The sequence below is a fragment of the Adiantum capillus-veneris genome, chromosome 1, assembly GCF_014529385.1.
Source record: "Adiantum capillus-veneris isolate H3 chromosome 1, ASM1452938v2, whole genome shotgun sequence".
Classification (NCBI taxonomy): domain Eukaryota; kingdom Viridiplantae; phylum Streptophyta; class Polypodiopsida; order Polypodiales; family Pteridaceae; genus Adiantum; species Adiantum capillus-veneris.
The window spans coordinates 123,495,061-123,509,064 of record NC_140931.1 but is presented as its reverse complement, the minus strand read 5'-3'; the positions used below and the strand labels follow the sequence as shown (position 1 = coordinate 123,509,064).

The following is a 14,004-nucleotide window of genomic DNA, read 5'->3' as shown; positions in this document are numbered from 1 at the left end:
ATGCATAGCACTCAAGTTTTTGAGATGCGCATGTCTTCTAGCTCTCTCTCTCTCTCTCTCTCTCTCTCTCTCTCTCTCTCTCTCTCTCTCTCTCTCTCTCTCTCTCTCTCGCGTGATTTGTGCTTTTCTAGTTATTTTGATGGGCATCATGCTTTTGACTGTTGTAGAGGCAATCAACTTAAACTGAGCCACCTCCACATGGGGGATACTTTTTGCGAGCACTTTTTGGAATCAAGCAAGTAGATTCTAAAAAGATTCCCTCTCCTTCTTTCAGTATTTTTGTGTGTGTGTGTGTGTGTTTGCAATAAAGTGGGGTTTTGACACTCTGCATTACATAAAATCCACCATAGGTCCATGTACAAAAGATATGGATTTTTTTTTGAAAGAGAATGAGATCATGGGCGAAAATCCCAAAACAAACCATAAGATAAATAGGGATAAAGATACTCTAATCAAGTAGTAAAATGTAACCATTTGGATTGTGATAAGCCTATACAAGTCTTCCCAAAGCTTTGTCCACCATAGCTGGTGTAGTAAAAACCACAAAGTCCAGCGTTGTGGGGAATATTTTTTTGGTGAGCACCTTTTTGAAATCTGTCGAGAAGATTCCAAAGAGATTCGTTTCCTCTCTCAATCATCCATAGTTGAGGATGTTCTCCTTATTTCTCTCTCTTGAGACTCCCTCGGCCTCGTCGTCTCTCTCTCTCTCTCTCACACACACACACACACACATGGAGTATTGGTACTGATATTGATACGGCTATACTACTATACTAGACTGGTAGTACTGGTACTGGTACTTGTACTTACTAGTACTACAAGAATATATTGATACTAATATTGGCACTATACACTATTGGTACTGATATTGCTATACTACTATATTGCTATACTAGTACTAGTAATACTGGAGTTGTACTGGTATTGTATATACTGGTACTGGTACTAGTACGCATGCCACACACACACACACACACATATGGCTGTGTATAGCGTGTTGCTATTTCCCTAGTATATTTATGTTCGGACTGTTGGCTTGGGGTACCTTAGTGAATAACTCGTTTAAATTCACAACATAATTTTTTTTTGTAAGGTAGTACCTTGATGGTACCTAACCCTTAGATACTAAATGGGTTATGGGCGGGTTACCCAGCTCTGTAAATGAAGTCATCTTCTGCTTAATAGAGAGGTGGCTCCCTCATGAAAGGTCTGCGATATTGCGCTCTTAAGTGCTCTCTCTCTCTCTCTCTCTCTCTCTCTCTCTCTCTCTCTCTCTCAATCCCCTCTTTCTCTCTCTGTACATGGCGACGCTGTTACACCATCTCTCCCCTTCTTAAAGCCGGGCCTGCCATACGGCTAGAAAGGAAGGTGGCCACTTGCTCCAAACCCTATAAAAAGGTGAGTTTTACATGCTCACTTAGCATTGGTGGTGTGTGTATTTGGGAGAAGTGTTTGTACATTAGGACTGTGAGGATTTTACTTGCAAAAGTGTAGTGTTAAGTGTCAAATCCATGGCAAATGGTAAGGATAAGCAGGCTATTGTGGAGTTAGCTACTCCAACTCAATCTTAGGTGACTATAGTTTTCAAAGTTCCTTGGCTAGAAGATGCGGACTATTATATCTTCTTGCTCTTGATTTTAGCACTTGTGTATAAATATTGTTTTGTACTATGAATGGGAATTATACCTCCTTTCATTGACATAGTTTCTAGTGTCTTTTGTAATCTGAAAGGATTCTTTGATGTATTTATTATAGTGTTATTGAAACACATACACACACAATTGTTTCCTTGGCAAACACACTTCAATCAAACATCCATCATTTTAAAATCTCCCTCTTTTTTTTGCCTCTTTCATGTCATACAAGCTCATAATTTGACTCGGATCATTGCACGCGCGCGCGCGCGCGCACACACACACACACACACACTCTTTCAAACATCATAATCTATGTTGAGAGGATAATGCTACAACCAAGGATATTCTCTGTCTCACTCATGTACACTCATACACATGTACTCTCTCTCTCTCTCTCTCTGAATTTTTCCCTTGACAAACACACCTCGATGATCAAACATCCATCATTCACAAATCTCCCTCTTTTTCTTCTCTCTCCTCTGTATCTCTCTCACATATTTCTTTTCTTGGTGAGCACACATATATCAAGGAACAAAACACACTCTAAACATTAAACACATACACACTCTTTCAAATATTTAACACAACACGATCACAGATTGTGATCTCTCTCTCTCTCTTTCAAACACACACACACACAAGGACAAGTATATGCCTAATTCATTTTGCACCAAGATTAATCCTAACAAGTGGAGAGATAGAATGATATCAAACTAAGATAATTCAAGAAGTCTTTGCGAGTGGTCCAATATCAAAACAATCCAAATCAACTTCACCAGATTCAAAACATGGTGGAATAGGTGTCACAAAATTATCCAAACATGGGGCTTTTTGATCTAGGTTGGGATTGTGCGTTCACGGCTAAGAGCATTTTAGACATGAACTTTGCCTAGCACATGCTTATGTATGAACATGTTTTCATTTTGGCTCAATCCAAGAACTCTAAAGAGAATGAAGTACAAGTACTTACAAGCCAAATAAGGTTTCTTCTTGGTCTCTATGTTAGTGAAATCAGGTTATGTGCAATAGGGCTCATCCTTGATGTGCACCTCAGACACCCCCACGTGTCGTCTCCTGCATGAGACTCCACTTTGAAGACTTCATGTACATTGTCTATAATGGATTTCTCCTCAATCACCTTAGCATTTAAACAAAGAGCCAAACCAATTTTCTTTGTTGTCTCCTGTGAACTAGAAGTATGAAATTTGACTCTTATGCCATTTCTTAGTATTGAACCACTACTACATACTTTTGTTGAAGCGGTAGAGGAGTCATCTCCACCCCTGGGAGGAGTCTGCATTGGTGTTGCAACCATTTGTTCTTTTTCAATTGACTCCACTTGAAATCCTTCGTCAAGAAATATCTCAAGTTCTTCATCTGTAAGATTTGTTCCAAGATCAACTAGCCAAACTGTTGGTGGAGGAGATGGTCTTGGGATCTATATTATGATCCACCACATAACAATGAATAACATGGTTGGTACAGAACCAAAACCATTACATGAGTAGACCATTTGGATTTTTTCTATACCCCTCAAAAGAAGGTGCAGGAGTCCCTTTACTACATGCACCTATATTTTGTCCACATCTTTTCCCAGCACTGGGGGTGCCACTACATGTTACACGGCTATTAATTGGAGTTCTTCTAATTGCCCACATAGCTTTATTGACCTTTTGTTCCAAAACACAAACCTTTGCCTTGTCTTTAGAATTCTCACTCCCATCTACTGTCCCTGAGTCCTCCCTGAAAATGATCTTCCTAGGCCTTCCACGTGATGTGCGGTCACATGTTTTTGCATTGTACTCTGGTCTATGTGTCAATTCATCCTCAACATCAATCACAATCAATGGTCCTCGCTTTTGCCAAACGGTTTCTTTGTCTCCTTGAAGATGAGCACGAGCCTTGTACATGGGTGTTCTAGATGTAGCCTCATTTTCTACTCTTATCACTTGTGTTGGACTAGAGGAAACTCTCTCCTTGAGTCTCTCTAATGAAGGACCCTTTCCAATATGTATAGCTTGAGAGTAAGAAAGTGCCTTCGTGCTTTCTAGTGTTGCATTTGCCAATTTTGAAGTACATGCATCATACAATGAGATTTTTTTTGGGAATCCCTCGTCTTTAAGCCATCTTCCATGCTTACTCTCGATCAAGTTGGTTCTTGGAGTGTTAGCCCCATTGCTACTTCTCTCTACTACTGTCATGATGCTCCCTCAATGTGCAATACACATCTCCCATCAACTCAACCAAGAGTCCATTGCGAGATGTTTTTTTCCATGCAATTTCCATTGTGCCACCATTGTCGAAGGAGACAAGACTCTGCTATAGTTGCCTCTCTAAAGGGGGCTAAACGCCACTTTTTGCACATGTCTTTGTGAGTTTGTTGAGATGAAGAAGCAATGTACTTTGTTGTGTGTGCCACCATGCTTTGCTTCCAATGAAAAAGGCAAGATCGCTCTCAATGTTGTAGAAAGTTGTCTTTCCTACCATAGAACACGGACTATATTCCAGTTGGCTTGAGCTTCGTTGTCCATAAAACCATGGAAATCAGCTCTCTCATATCCATGCCCCTCCATAACTTCATTTTATTCACTACCGCAAAAGAATTTGTGCTTCCATGTCCTCCTCTTTCATCTCACAAGTTGCAATAGTGAGGAGATCTTGCATGCTATAACTAAGACATTCATATTAGTATACATATTATTAGTCATTTTTAAAGATACGTCAAACTTGAAAAATATGTTCTAAAATAACGAACCTTGGATCGTAAACATGGCATGCCATGGTCACCCAATTCACCACTCAGTGAGTGTGATCGAGGTGTGATCAAATTGCACCCAAGCATGTCAGAGATCACCAGTTCCGCTTCGTCGCATCCAATTAACCAAATCCAATCCAAAGGTAGGCCCAAAAGTAGACATCTTGAACACAAAGCACCACTCCTCTTTTGCTCCTTGCTTGGGAAACCTGCTTCTATGAAAAAAATCATACATGAAATCCCTTTTTAGCCGCAACAAAGAGTCTACACTGAAGCTCTCCTTCGTTGGCCCATGTCTTGTTGCTACCACGAACCTGCAAAACCTGTATTACAAAATTTAGCTACTTTAAAATAAGATGCACAAACAAGTAATAATCCTCACCAATTGTCTTCCACTAAGGGGCCCATTGTTTTAGTAACATTTACAAATTCTTTCTCATCGCCAAGTACATGGTGAGGGTCCCCTTCTTGCATCAAATTTGTTGTCACAATTTTCTTTGCCACACACATTCATACCTTTTGTGTACCTACATGTCTGTCTACATTGAGGACTCATGCAACCATTTCTTTGGTTTTATCAGTGAGTCCTTTGGATGTACCATCCCTTATGTCATGCTGATGATTTCCTTGATGTACCATCAATCTGTTCATGCTTCTATCCCATGGCATGCCATAATATACGAAGCAATCACATGTATGCAAACAAATGGGTGTTGTCCACAATAGTGGCAAGTAAGTTTTCCTCCAAGTCCATCACAAAAATCGCCCATACATGGTAATTTTAACATACTACCATTGAAATGCGTCGTGTTTGACCTCCCAAAATTAACCAATTTGGGACAACTTTCATAGAGACACTTTTAGGACACCTACATAATGGCTTTTGTGACACACTCCAAGAAATGCGATGTTCGAGATTTGTAGTTTGGTCCATTGGTGTGGATCATACTTATGTTCCATATCTTAAGGTCAGTGGAAACTCAAACACCATGTTACCATTGTACACCTTTGGAATTTTTGACACTTGCTTGGTTTCCACCATCTTTGAAAGAAGCTTTGTCAAGGTGTTGGGCTTCGTCATTGAGTTAAAAAAAGAAAAAATAGGATTTTTTCTCCGTACCTCGGTAGAGTTTTGCAATTCTTGCTCCCCATAAAGTTGTTTATTGCTTGGGCTAGTAAGGTCGACTAGAGGAGTAGCCAAGCCATTTGAATTTGAGACTATGTTACCTTCAACCACCACCATGAACTTTGTAGAGATAAATTTTTCCACAACATAAAACTCCTCTCCTATGTGATTGTTTATTTTCTCTAGTGACACTGTTAACTGTTGGCTCTCAACCATGACAATGGTATGTAGAGCACTAAATGTTTGTAGTGCAACATGCTCTTGCAGATATCTCCCATTGGTTAAGGGCATTTTATATTAATCCTAATATTTATTAGTATTATTCAATATTTTTTAAAAATCCACATTAAATTATTTCAAAAAATTGTATTCCATTACCTGAGAGAGTTCTTTTGGACGCATAATGTCGTTGCTCAACAACATTATAAAAAAGATATTGGAACCTCTAACGCATAAAAAATAGTCCCATCCATGTTACAAAAAAGATCTTGCGTGTTAAAAACCAAGAAGAAACCATTACAAAGGCAGCATTTGCCAACCAAGGAGAGCAGAGAGTACCTTTTGAATGAAGATGATTACAAGGCAAACTATGATTTGGCGATGAAAGAGACCGAGAACTTTTTTGTGTGTAAGGGATTGGAGATAGCGATCTTAGCCAATCCCGAGAATGGAGTGGAGTTTTTTTGAACATGCATTTAGTTTGTGGGTTGGGGAGATAAGGGTTGCAAAATGATCCCCTTTAGAGTGTTCGAGGTTGCATGGGTGCACATTAATCTTGTGAAGTAAGTGTTATTTGCTTTTGAATGCACTTTTTTTTTTTAAATTGTCAAAGATGGTGTCCAATGATACATTGCAAAAAATTTCGCTTGGTTGATAGTGACCAAAGGCATCTATTCCAAGAAGCCATTCTTGCAGTGGTTGAAAATTCATGTTTATTGGTGGTAGCTAAAAAGGTGAGCGTAGTAACATTAGAGTACGGGATCATATCTAGTATTACAACATTACTAATGCTTGGAGTGTAGGGGTGTTTTGAGCTTGGCGGAGAAGATGGAGGCAGAGAACTCCACAATGAAGAAGTCACACGTACACGCCACATGCAATTGTGGCCTGTCTCTTGGTGAGGCAATGCAGTCTATTTGACAAGATATCTTCCTTAAAGCTGACACAATATCTTCCTTGCTTGTTAATCCTTGCCTGAGACAAAGGCCGCAATATCCTAAAACGCTTTTGGCCCATTTATCACCAAAACTATGGATTGCTACCTCTCTGTTTACAAGAATACATTTGTGGGCATTTAGGGCTATAGGAAACTGCCAAAACAGAGCTTAGCGCTCTACACTTCTACATCTCCGTTGATGCATAGTCCGTATACTTGTTGTGGATGACCCTAATCATCTTTTCATTGAAGCTTGGGAGCTAATGTCACAGGGCGGTGTCCTTTGAGTCACCCTCCATGCGAGATCCACCTTTCTGTTGGGCAAACTGATCAATCTCCAAAGCGAACTGCAAAGAAACAATGTCGGATTATGATTCTAAGAAACAACAATTAGAATTGAAAAGAATGAAGTATTTACTAGTGTCGCATCAGTGCGCGCAAGGGTTCTTGTTGGTTATGTCAATTGTGCCAAGATCAGTGCACTCCGAGCACATGAAATGTTTGTGGGGAGGGAAGCTACTCTTGGGAACACTCTCCTATAAATCTTTCTCCTCATCAATGGTTTGTAGAGCTACCGCCACGAGGGAATCCATGGAATTATGTCCCTCTGGCAAGGCTAACGTGTTGATGAGGGGAGCAGAGGAGTAGTCCACTTAGAACTCGGCCTTTTGACTTGGGTTCTCTATATCACGAACCCCAACATATATTGCAAGAACAAAGAGGGCTTTGTATTGATGCATTTCAAGAGAGTGGGTAATGTCGTCAAAGAAGAGAAATTCTTGACCATCCACTATAATTAAATGCAGGGTGCGCAAGAGCAACCATTAGGATCTCATCTTCGACATCCTCCCCTTCTAGGTCTTGGTCAACATCTTCTGTTAAGTATGGAGCCTGATTTACCCTTGTAATTTTCTGTGGTAAAAGCGCACATTTGTAAGGCCCCCATTATGAGGAGAAGTCATCGTGCGTGAAGGAAAATCACTCAACGGAAACCAAAATTTTCACGGCCAAGAATCAGGGGCAACTTTAGGGGCCTCGGGGGCGGAAGCCCCCGTGACTTTTTTTTCCCTCGCCGGAATATTATGGCCGGACGGCGGCCGAAAAGTGGTCGGAAAACAACCGTCGGTTGGCCGGTGTGGCCGGTAGTCAATGGCCGATGGCCGGTGGTCGGAAGTCAATGGCCGGTGGCCGGTGGCCGAATTCAAAAGCGGACTTGTCTTCTCAAAGGCGGCCACACATGGGTGGATTGGAGGGTCCGATTTGGACTTATTCGCACAAGGGCGGCTACACATGGCTGCCTCTCATAAGAGAGGGTAGCCCTTTTGGCCTATAAAAGGAGGCCATTTCTACACACATTTCAGAGTGTGAAGTTGATGCAACAAGGTGAGTGTGAGGTGGTGAGAGTGAAGCAAGGTGGGAGCTCCATGAAGGGTATAATCCCTTTGTAAACTACTTCTTGTTTTGAAGTACTAAAGCCATTGAGTGGCTGCTTTCCCGTGGACGTAGCCCACATTGGGTGAACCACGTATATCGTGTGTACTCTCTCTCTCTCTCTCTCTCTACTCTATAATCTCGTGTATGTAAATCTGTCTCTCTCCATTTAGTAATCTACTCAATTATCTATTTAGCTACGTCTTATTTCCTAACAACTGGTATCAGAGCAAGGTTTGCTCGTAGCTAAGTTATCTCAAGGAAAGGATTCCTTGAATTGAGTGGGAGTTATTTCGGAGGAAGGGAAGCTCAAGATTGAGAAGTTCAACGGCAAAAACTACCAACATTGGAAGATGCAGATTGAAGACTATCTCTACCAGAAGGACCTCTATTTGCCACTAGGCGGTCTTGCAAAGAAGCCCGCAATGATGGCAGATGAAGCATGGATTGTCCTTGATCGAAAGGCACTGGGAACAATCCGGTTAAGCTTAGCGTCAACGGTGGCCTTCAATGTTTCGGAGATGAAGACCACGGAGGACTTGATGAAGTCACTTGATGACTTCTACGAGAAACCATCGGCATCCAATAAGGTATTTCTTATGAAGCGCTTGTTCAATCTAAAGATGACAGATAATGGTTCAGTTGCAGAACACCTAAATGACTTTAACACAAACATAAGTCAACTTCGATCGGTGAAAATCAATTTTGATGATGAAGTGCGAGCTCTCCTTATACTATCATCTCTACCGGATAGTTGGGACAGCCTTGTGATGGCTGTAAGTAATTCTATTTCTGGTACAAATACTCTTAAGTTTGATGATGTTGTGGGTGTTCTCCTAAGTGAGGAAATACGAAGGAGAAGCACAGGAGAATCATCAAGTGCTGCATTGTTAGTGGAAACAAGAGGAAGGCCTAAGGAGAGGTTCAAAAACCAAAAGGGTCGTGATCGCTCAAGACGAAGCAAGTCACGCACAAAGTCAGTTCTTGAATGTTGGAACTGCGGCAAGAAGGGCCACGTCAAGAAGGATTGCTGGTCCAAGAAGAAGAAGGAATGGAGTTGTTCCTCTTGTAATTTGTAGATGGCGGTTGGGTGCCCTTAGGTCAAGTCTTTGTAGTCCATACCCCGAGCATCCTAGCCACACGTGGGTATAGTTTGAGAGAGAGGAGAGTGGGATCTATCCCAACAATTGGATATATAAGCTCCATGATAAGGATACATGGAGAGATCTCCATGGTTCTTAGACTATGTGGATGGCGAGTTTCCCGAAAACAAATTCTCTCCATGGTTCTTGGACTATGTGGATGGCGAGTTCCCCAAAAACAAAGCCGAAGAATACAATAGTAAGTTATGTTTTTCTTATACAACTATCATGGTTTGGTTTGGTATAGTGTCCTCACTATTTTTTTTGGATTTGAAGCATTACACACGGAGGCTAGGGAAAGGGAAAAAGAGGAAATGTCACCATCAATCAGCCTCCCATCGATGCCATTCCCCTAGCATGGCCAAGGGAAGTCCAAGCCCAAAAACCATAGCTGATGGACCTACAGAAGGTAAGAAGAGAGAACAACTAGTCATCGAAGAATTTGAGGAGTTTTTGGAAGAGCTTCAGAGTGAAAGGAGCGAGCAACAAGGTGGCGGGCCAGATTATGAGCAGGGTGATTTCGAGAGGCACTTGGAATCATGGAGGTCTAGTCCATCTTAGTGGTTTGAAATCTTGGGGTTTGATGCAAACCATATCCGTCGCTACTAGCAAAGCAAGGGCAGCCACCCACTTTCGGCGAGGCCACTTGCTTTCTTTCTAGTAGGTAAAAAATGCAACCACAAACCAATGTTTTTTTTAATAAATTTAATGGTTCTTAACATTGGATTAAATTTTGGATGTGGTGCAATTTCGGCTCACTCTGACGCAAAAATGGTAGAAATTGTGAGTGTTGGAGTGGTTCCCATATATCTTGTAGTACTTGTTGAGATAGACCATCTACGAAAGGCGTTGGTGGATCCAAAATTTAATCTTGAATATTGATTACTTCTATGAACTTATTCTCTATGAAATGGCACATCAAAACTTGGTACTTGTTGTTCTTACTATAGTTTAATTTTTGATGAGGATCTTGTTGGGGATGTTTAACTATCCTTGGTTTGAAGGCAAGTTAATTGAAGAAGTTTTATCTTCAAGTGAGATTTTCTCAAATATTATATTTTATTTGAAAAGTGTTTGAAGGACATGGTGCGAATGGTCTTGGAAGTAAAGTCACCAAGGGTTCTTTATAAATTGCCAAAGAATCACTACTTTCATTCATTTGCAAGTTTCTATATGTTTTTTTTCCACAAGTTACTCCTTTAGTCTTCTCACATTCTCACATTTACCATGCCGAGGAGAAACCACAGACAATGTGATCAATGTGAGCCACCCACACAACGCGGGCATGGCCCTCAACATGGTCCCCCCCCCTTGTTGATCCCATCAACAATGTGCATGCTAATGACATTCTTAACATTGTTGATGCGGTGAATAATATATTCACAGCACAAAGTGCATGCAGCTACACGGAGGCTTTCCACGCAGTCAATGAGGCCACAATGTCCCTGCTCAATGCCATGTATCAGCTTGATTTAAATGCACATTCAACCGCACTCGACATTGAGCAAGTTGTCATTATTGCCACCCGACAATGCAATCATGTTTTGAGGGGGACATGGTTATTGCACCCCACAAGAGTGTGCAGTGTTCGAGCGACATGTGGAGACTTGGGTAGAATTATGGATGACATACATTGCTGTGTAAGGTCAAGCGAATGGAGCGATCAATGACAACAATACAACACTAGCAATGAGGACAACTAGATTCCCCATTGTAAGCTAGTGTTAGAGCAATAAGTGTGTGAACCCATATGAGTTTCTTGAACTATTTTGCTTTGCTCCATATCTATCTCATTGTAGTTTTAGTTTTAAGATGTGTACTTTCAACCATTTTAATATTACTCTATATGTGTTTGTTATTGCATCTTTTCAATGTTGTTCATCCATTGATTTTTGAGAGGACAAAGTCAATTGTGGATTGTAAACCTTGAAATTGGCTTGTTGCAAATGATTTGTGTGCATGTATCATTGTTTGATTGATGACTAATCTTGTTGCACGATATATATTGTGATTTTTGAAAAGAGTGTGCATGCTCTAATCCGGGTATATTTTTTGTTCGTGTATATGAGTTGGATTTATCAGGAAAAAATTTGGATTGGATTATCTTAGATTGTAAACCCTTAGAATTGGATTGTTGAGTCGAGTGTATGCCTGCATGTGCGTGTGGCCAACGTGTGGTGATCAAGCTTGTATATGAGTGTATGAGTGTACATGAGAGAGGAAAAAAAAAGAGATCTCTAAATGATGGATGTTTGATCGAGGTGTGTTCGCCAAGAAATAAATTCAATGTGTGTGTGTGTGTGTGTGCGTGTGTGTGTGTGTGTGTGTGTGTGTGAGAGAGAGAGAGAGAGAGAGAGAGAGAGAGAGAGAGAGAGAGAGAGAGAGAGAGAAGAAGAAGAAGAAGAAGGAGAAGAAGAAGGAGGAGGAGAAGAAGAAGAAGAAGAAGAAGAAGAAGAAGAAGAATAGGAGAGAAGAGAATTTTAACATCGTAGGAAACTATCATAAGAGACCTTAAAGATCTATCCGAGAAGCAGAGTTGAACTCAAGACCTGTTATTCAAGAGGGAAATGGCATAACCAATCTACCACATTTGGATGATAGAAATGTTATACCATTTTCCTCTCTTTTTAGTGTCCCCCCCCCCCCCCCCCCCCCCCCCCCCCCCGCAACACACACACACGCACCTGTGTGTGTGTTTGTGTGTGTGTGTGTGATGGGTTCGAAGGCAATAAGCTCAAGGTGGCTTAAAGGTGAAGGCAGCCATAGCTCAGACAGTTAGAGAGAGAAGACTACACACCTTTTGAAAAGTGGACTCAACACACAAAAAGCTAGTAATACTTTTAGCATAGGGTATATACAACATAGCTTGGGCTTTATTTATGAATAAAGCTGGAGTGGGTATCCGGCTCATAACTCTCCAAGTAGCCCTTCTTAGAAGATTACAACTCATAGGACAAATGATAATAGCAAAGAATATGCACATCTAGAGGTGTTTCCCATAGTCGCTGAAGAAGAACATGCCTATCTCAACAATCCTCCCCTTAGGCATGGACTATACTGAAGCAAGCTGGGTCGAGACTCAAAGCCACACAGGCAAGCAATCACACAGACTGGGTTAGTCACACAGACTATGGCAGTCACACAGATTATATCATGGTCTCAAACAGACATGGTGTCACACAGACTCAAGGATTCCTCCCCTTCAACATGCTCTCAACATGAAAGGCGAAGGATAACCATATCTATAACTGTCAGTGTCTACTCTTAGTAGCACCTCCCCTCGCTCCTAGTCATCTTCATCATTTGATATGATTTGTTGCTGCCACCGCTGCAGCCTGTGCATATTTTGTTGACGATAGCTTCACCTTTGGTTCTCTTCTTGACAATGACATTTAGCATACATAACATTGTGTGAATGATGTCACCACAAGGGATTCTTTCGAGGAAGGTCTTACCTCCCGAAATAACTGGGGCAGTGTCTAGTCCTCTCACCTCCCGAAATAACTGGGGTAGTGTCTAGTCCTCTCACATCTCTTGTATATAGTTTTGGCAGACATAATGAAAGGCAAGGCTTTGTTATCATGCCTTGAGTGTAGGAGAAAATAAAATGCATAATAAAACGAGAAGTATGCAATGCTTTTGTACATATGCAAAATATGCTTGTGCAATGCTTTCGAAACGATTGAGACTTGAGAGAATGTGCAAAGTCAAAAGGTTTCAAAAAACTTTGAAGCTCGATTGTGTGCCTTGAGTGGAAGCTTTTAGCCGTGCGTACTTTGAGAATTAGACTTTGTAATTTTTGAATGCCCAATGCAAGGCTGTGCAATTTGTAGGTGGGTCTGAGAGCGACTTGCCATCAAGTTCACGGGTTGAACACGGGGTTGATTATGTTGGCTACAAGAGTGGGGATATCGTTGTATTATGCTGAGGAACGTGAGATTGGACGAGCTGGGCGTGGGTATGAGGGCTTATTTATCATAAAAGGTTACAATGCATTAAAAAAAAATGAAAGCTTGCAAAATTTGTCGATTGCAAAACAAGCAAAAGCCGTCCAAGGGGCAATGAGAGTATCTTGGAGCTATTCAATGAGCAGAAACTGCAAGAGGGGGTGCCTTCATGCTGTGATTGCATCCACGAGGTCCGATTGGAGGAAACCATCGTCGATCAACAACGTGTGTGTGTGTGTGTATGTGTGTGTATCAAAATAATGCTGCAGTAGAGCTTCGAATTGCATTGGTTTGCATTTGTCTAAGCTAGCACTACGGTAACTTACGACTAAGGGTTGCCCTTCTTGTTGAATGTTTGCGGTAGCCTATGAGTTTCTTGTCTAGCTCGCTTTTACTGTAGCATGATGCACTATTTTCAGCTTTGCTTGTAGCTTTAATTAGGAGCTCCTTCAATCTTTCTTGACAATTCAGTTTTACAGCGCTATAAGATGCCGACTCCAGTGTGCTCCCGGGATTGCTCTCAAATTGTTTGCTCCGCCCTCTCACACTAGAGATACGGGTACCTGGTTTTGCAGCCTTCGTTTGCACTCAGTGCTACCCTCAATTTCTTGATGGAGAGCTCCCAAGCCTTCAAGGATCTCTTAGTGTTTTTTTGCTCACGGGTTGTAGCTTGATTTCTTGTTGCAACTACACACTCTCCCGTTCCGTATTTGTTGGCTTTATTGGCCACCGATTGCTCCTCAGATTGGTTGATTTTCCACGAGTTTCCCCCAACCTGCAAAGCTCAAGAGCTCTCTGCTTTACTGCTTT

General features: G+C 41.4%; 1 pseudogene; it reads right to left on the bottom strand.

The window, feature by feature from the left end:
- Positions 1–6,843: 6,843 nt before the first annotated feature.
- LOC147465482 (uncharacterized) lies at positions 6,844–7,414 on the bottom strand (annotated as a pseudogene).
- Positions 7,415–14,004: the final 6,590 nt, after the last annotated feature.